Raw genomic sequence first — 5,650 nt, forward strand, 5'->3', positions numbered from 1 at the left:
AAAAACGTGTCACCATTCATCTTTAGTCTTACATCTAAAATATGAAAATATTATCATCATATTTTTTGAACAATAAACCAAGGTTAAGGCTTGACAGTGTTCATCAAATATGTTCTACATTTGCCTTAACAATAAAACAATGAGCTGAAAGTAGGAAAACTACTAAATGAAGAGGTGGAAATGTTTCTGTATCGCACAAAAGTACATATTACTCATGAGAATATTGATTGATGCTTCAAGCCATTTATTTGACAATATTTAGAGCAACACAAACAGGATTTGAATACAGCTTCACAAACACTTTCAGTAACAGAGAAAGTACACACAGTTGTGGGGAATATTAAACTCTAAGAAAGGAAACTTGTTATGGTGCTTTGGTCGATCCTTTGATGTGAGACCTTTTTGGGTCAAATAACGCTTAGTCTAGTTTGACTACTTTCACAGACTGACAATTATCTGAATCGACACGTTATAAAAGATGATAACCAACAGTTTACTATAGACAATCAACCAATTCACTTTGAGGTAAGATGACAATAAACTTTCAACAAACAGGTGTGTGTACAGTTTCTGATTACATTGAAAATAGCAGAGAATCTAAATGTTAATCCCATGTAGCCACAAGTTATAATGACAGAGGTTAACAAGTAACAGGTGTTATAATGCAGCATAAGATCAAAATAACAAGTTTTCATGAAAGCAAAAAAGGCCTAATTCAGCTATAGCTTGACAGAGGTTTAGAACTGGACTCCAATGTCTTCTAAGCCTCTAAAAACGTTTTAACCCTTCTTATAAAAACAGGGTCGACCATTCCAGTTTGGCCTGTTTGGCTCAGACGAATGAAAATGGGCAGGAAAGCATTGCTTAGCATACTCACAGCCCACAACCACATATCCGTTGTATTGGATTACACGTGTAACCATGCAGCTGTTGGTGGTGAAGTCGACACTGACAATGTAATGGTTCACGGTTGAGTCACTGGTACATAAGTTCCCTTCACATGTATTGTGTTGACAGAATCTCTGGGTTTGAAAGGTGGTCCTCGACATGAAGGTCTGAGTAGTTCTACGTTTGTCGTTGCAGAGGCCATACCTATCTAGGTACCTGTATAAACAAGATCATTGTTTCACTGCAAAGTAAATGGCATTGATAAAGTACAACACTTATGACTGAATCAGTAGTGTGGTACCTAAATGAAACAGTCCTGCCTTTAAATGCAATTAATAAGAATCTCCATCTTATGCAAATGCATTTCTAAATACACTTTTTGACTTAACCATTTAACTCACCTTTTCCAGGCATCCAAATCGTTTGTGTCAGGAATGTTCTGCAGAAAGACGTGTTTGTTAAGAAATTTGTTGTGCTGATCAATGACTCCTCTATAATTTGAAACAGTTAAACCATCAACAAGGGCAAGAGTGGCCATGAAGATGATAAAGACAGCAATTTTCATCTTGTCTAGAGCGAGGGAACGAGAAATATAAAAGTAAGACGTTAATGTATGAAAATACAATAATGTATTAATTGTATTAATGTATCAATTAAAACACAACATATATTCTTCAATATGTTTTTATTACTTACGTGTTTGTAGGCGAGCGAGCAGAGATCTGTCCCACTTCGATCAGTCAGCTGGACGATTGAATCCTCAGCTGGATGGAGCTGCTTTAGTAGTTTCACAAGAGGAAGTATCCTCACTGTTTATCTTCATCAGGCTCAAGCGTGCTTAGTTACTTTAGTCCATGTGAAAGTAAACACAATGAGCCCAAGAGTTTAAAAGAGTTCAAACAAGGTTTCATAACTGCTGGTTGTTTGTGTTGAGTTGTATTCTCACTATATGCTCCAGATGTACCCATATAACATGTATATAACCCTAAAACAACACGTGTCGTACACAGGTGCATCTCCACAGCGCCTGTTATCTATGTGACACAAATCACAATAATAGCAAGTCTAATATTAACTCTACTATTAGCTTATTTTGGTCTTATACCACTAATCTTTCACCATACCACAACACATGTTCGAAGCAAGTATTTCACTAGTCCCAGCAACATTTTTTGGAAGCCTGCAACAAGAAGAACACGAAATCGACGCTATGCTCCATGAACAGAATATGTATATTAACCAAACCCATAAACATATGCATTCATTCAGACAGCCTCGAAAGTTTTAGCACCATAGTTTGTCATTGTAGTATCAAAGATTAAAATAAATGATTGTGAGTTACATGATAAACTATATCCTCCTTCCTTGTTGCCTGGCTATAAAAAAAATAATAGATCCTTCATTATATCCTCCTTCCTTGTTGGTTGTCTGGAAATCCTCGTGGAAGTCCAATGAATTACTGAGACGCAAACAAAGTGTGATGCCAAGATAAATTAGGTGTCAGAGGATCTTTGCGTGGGCCTAAAGTTTACGTTAGCCATTTCTGTGTTTGTGCAACTAACCAAAGACTGTAAGATCCGTGTGCTTTGATCGTAGGTTTATTTGACCAAATTCAAAGACGAAGAATTACAAGGATCAAAAAGGCCCAATACTCTTTTTCAACCCTTTGAATTTACTCCAATAAACTAACTGTCAATAAGCACATGGACCCTGGATGTAAGGTGATTGAAAACCCCTCGGGGCAGCTCTGGAACAAGTGGTATTACAAGACAGGATTTGCCAGGCTAGTCAGTTAGCTAATTTCAGTAGATATCTCTACAAAGCAATACGTAGACATAATAATAATGTTAATAATTCATTACATTTGTATTAGAGCGCTTTTCAAGGCCCTCAAAGCGCTTTACAAATACACATTACACATATTAGACATGTAACAGTTATTACTGTGGACAATATACACAGGAGCAAATTACATATATGACTTAACATCAAAACTGTTACTCGGTTACTCAAATGTGAGCATCTATGACTGAAACGTAATAAACAACCTTGTTGGGATAAAGAATCTATGCATATATATATATTTGGTAAACAAATATTATGCATAATAATGTATTATTTAGTACTTCACTTTCAAATCAACATAGGCAGTTGATTCTATTGTAAAGTATTTCTGCTATCACTACTCATCTACTATTTGATGATCGACAAGCGCTGAGCAAAGTGACTACGCAACCACACACTCGTAAAAAAAACAACACACTTTATAAGCAGGTCAGCACCGTAGTCAAGACCTGCTTTTTTTAAATACGACTATTGGCTAAGACCAAGTTGTTTTTATCTTTTAAAGACCTAGAAAGGGTTATTAACGCCTTTGTTACCTCAAGACTGGATTACTGCAATGGTATGTGGGTATGGACCAGGCCTCAATTAGACGCCTGCAGCTAGTTTAGAACGCAGCTGCACGTCTCCTGACTGGCCATAAAAAGCGTGACCATATCACCCCAATTCTGGCCTCATTGCACTGGCTTCCAGTTCGGTTCAGAATAGATTTTTAAATCCTTTTATTTGTTTTCAAAGCCCTAAATGGGCTGGCTCCGGCCTATGTAGCCGAACTCCTCCATCGCTACACCCCAGGCAGAGCCTTAAGGTCGGCTGATCAGCTGCTGTTGATAGTGCCTAAGACCAGGCTCAAAACCCGAGAGTACCGAGCATTCGCAGCAGCGGGCCCCAGGGTCTGGAACATTTTGCCCCTCCATGTGAGGTCGGCCCAGACCCTGGGGTTTTTTAAATCAACACTTAAAACTCACTTTTTCTCTCTGGCCTTCTAGGCTTCTCTTATCAAGAATAACTTTTATCCAAGATCTTTTCCCTCTCTAACCTCTCAAGGTTTTATTAGAGGGAAACGGTTTGTAGAGTGGCTTAGACAGGCCGGGGAGTGTTACAATTCGTAGGCACAGCGTACCACCCTAACTCTCATCAATTTCCAACTAAGTTGGAGTGTGAGTGTGCCTCTCCACCTATGTTTCTTACTCTCTTACTTGCTACCCTTTGCCCTCAACCTATTCTAAGGGAGTGCTTGTTCTTCCGTCTGTCTGTCTGTCTGTGTCTGTGTATTCTCTTGTTCCGATTAACCCAGCCACATTTTTTCTTGTTTTGTGTCTATATCTACGCCGGGATCCGGAGTCGAGGCTGATCTTCTTGCTGTGGTCCTGTGTCCTGGATCCTCTATCCTGAGTTCTGGATTAAGTCGTGGACGTTCGGGTCGTGGCTGAACCTGTCTCTGCGGTCCTGCCTGGGTCTCGTCATGCTGCTTCCCTGATGGCTTCCACAGGATTGTAGCTGACATCTTCATAGATTCATCTTCTTATTACAGACACATGCATTTCCTAACATTCGGTCTATATGCTGTAAAAAGTATTATCTCTTCGATTTACACACGGCATCTATTGCACGTCTGTCCGTCCTGGGAGAGGGATCCCTCCTCTGTTGCTCTCCCTGAGGTTTCTCCCATTTTTACCTTTAAACTGTGGGTTTTCTCCCGAAGTTTTTCCTTGTACGATGTGAGGGTCTAAGGATAGAGGGTCTAAGGACAGAGGGTCTACGGACAGAGGGTCTAAGGATAGAGGGTGTCGTTTTTTCTCATACTGATATTCTGAACAATCTGTGCTGTTGTATTTGCTGTAAAGTGTCTCTACTGTAGGCTATTTTTATTATATGCACAGCACTTTGGCTCGACCAAAAATCGTTTATAAATGTGTTATATAAATAAAACTTGATTTGATTTGATTTGATAAAGTCAGGCAACACTAACCAGGCTTCGTGTGATTCGGTTTATTTGTACCTTACTTTGACCATCAGTTCGCTGTTATTCAGTGGTGTAGTGAGCGTTGGCGACTTATTTGGAGCATGATCTTTTTTTTAATAGTCTAATAAATATAAAATCATTGCCAGTGTTATCAGTTGCAAGTGTGTATTTGTTGTAATAATGACAAAAACATAATACATTTCACAGTAATTATAATAAAAAATAAAAACGATTCCCTTAAAAAATTATGATTCGTCATCACGCTCGTGACCCTGCAGCGAGCTGGGGGTGTGTCAGTGACAACCCCACGGCGAAATGCAAGGTGTGTGTGTGTGTGTGTGTGTGTGTGTGTGTGTGTGTGTGTGTGTGTGTGTGTGTGTGTGTGTGTGTGTGTGTGTGTGTGTGTGTGTGTGTGTGTGTGTGTGTGTGTGTGTGTGTGTGTGTGTGTGTGTGTGTGTGTGTCAACTCAGCCGTCTCTCGCGTTCGCTTGGTCAAATCAGCAGCACTTTATAAAGTGTGTTTTTTTTTTTTAAAAGTGTGTGGTTGCGTTCTAGTCACTTTGCTAAGCGCTACTGCTTGTTACAACTTTCATTTTCCGTACTCGCCATAAACTGTTATTATGGCTCAGGTTAATCTCGTCCCCCTCTGACGTGAGCGTGGTTCTTGCCGGGCGGCCAAGTGGGGTCAGCTAAGAACTGGTTTTCGGTGTTTAGAGCCGGGCTGCATCTCAGGTCGGTTATTTTCATTTCCTCGCTCCTCGGTCCTCGGTATCACTGGAAGTTGATTTGTCTGCGCCATCTTGAGTAGCGTCCCATGGCTCTTATTTCTGCCAGAGGATCGAGGAACGAGGATCGAGGAGCGATAATGGAGGAGCGATAATCGAGAAACTACCAGACCATTCTCCGGTGAAATCCTCAGATACTCGCCCCGCCCCCTTACTGTGTATCGCTCACT

At 40.2% G+C, this 5,650-nt stretch overlaps 1 long non-coding RNA gene across 1 annotated transcript; it reads right to left on the bottom strand.

Moving 5' to 3' along the window:
- Nucleotides 1-221: 221 nt before the first annotated feature.
- LOC117555556 lies at nt 222-1,689 on the bottom strand. The gene is made up of 3 exons (XR_004570404.1): nt 1,585-1,689; nt 1,290-1,458; nt 222-1,104 (listed from the first exon to the last, which is right to left on the bottom strand). It is a non-coding gene; the product is annotated as an uncharacterized LOC117555556 (long non-coding RNA).
- Nucleotides 1,690-5,650: the final 3,961 nt, after the last annotated feature.

This window comes from Gymnodraco acuticeps, unplaced genomic scaffold (genome assembly GCF_902827175.1).
Source record: "Gymnodraco acuticeps unplaced genomic scaffold, fGymAcu1.1, whole genome shotgun sequence".
In the NCBI taxonomy this organism is placed as follows: Eukaryota; Metazoa; Chordata; class Actinopteri; order Perciformes; family Bathydraconidae; genus Gymnodraco; species Gymnodraco acuticeps.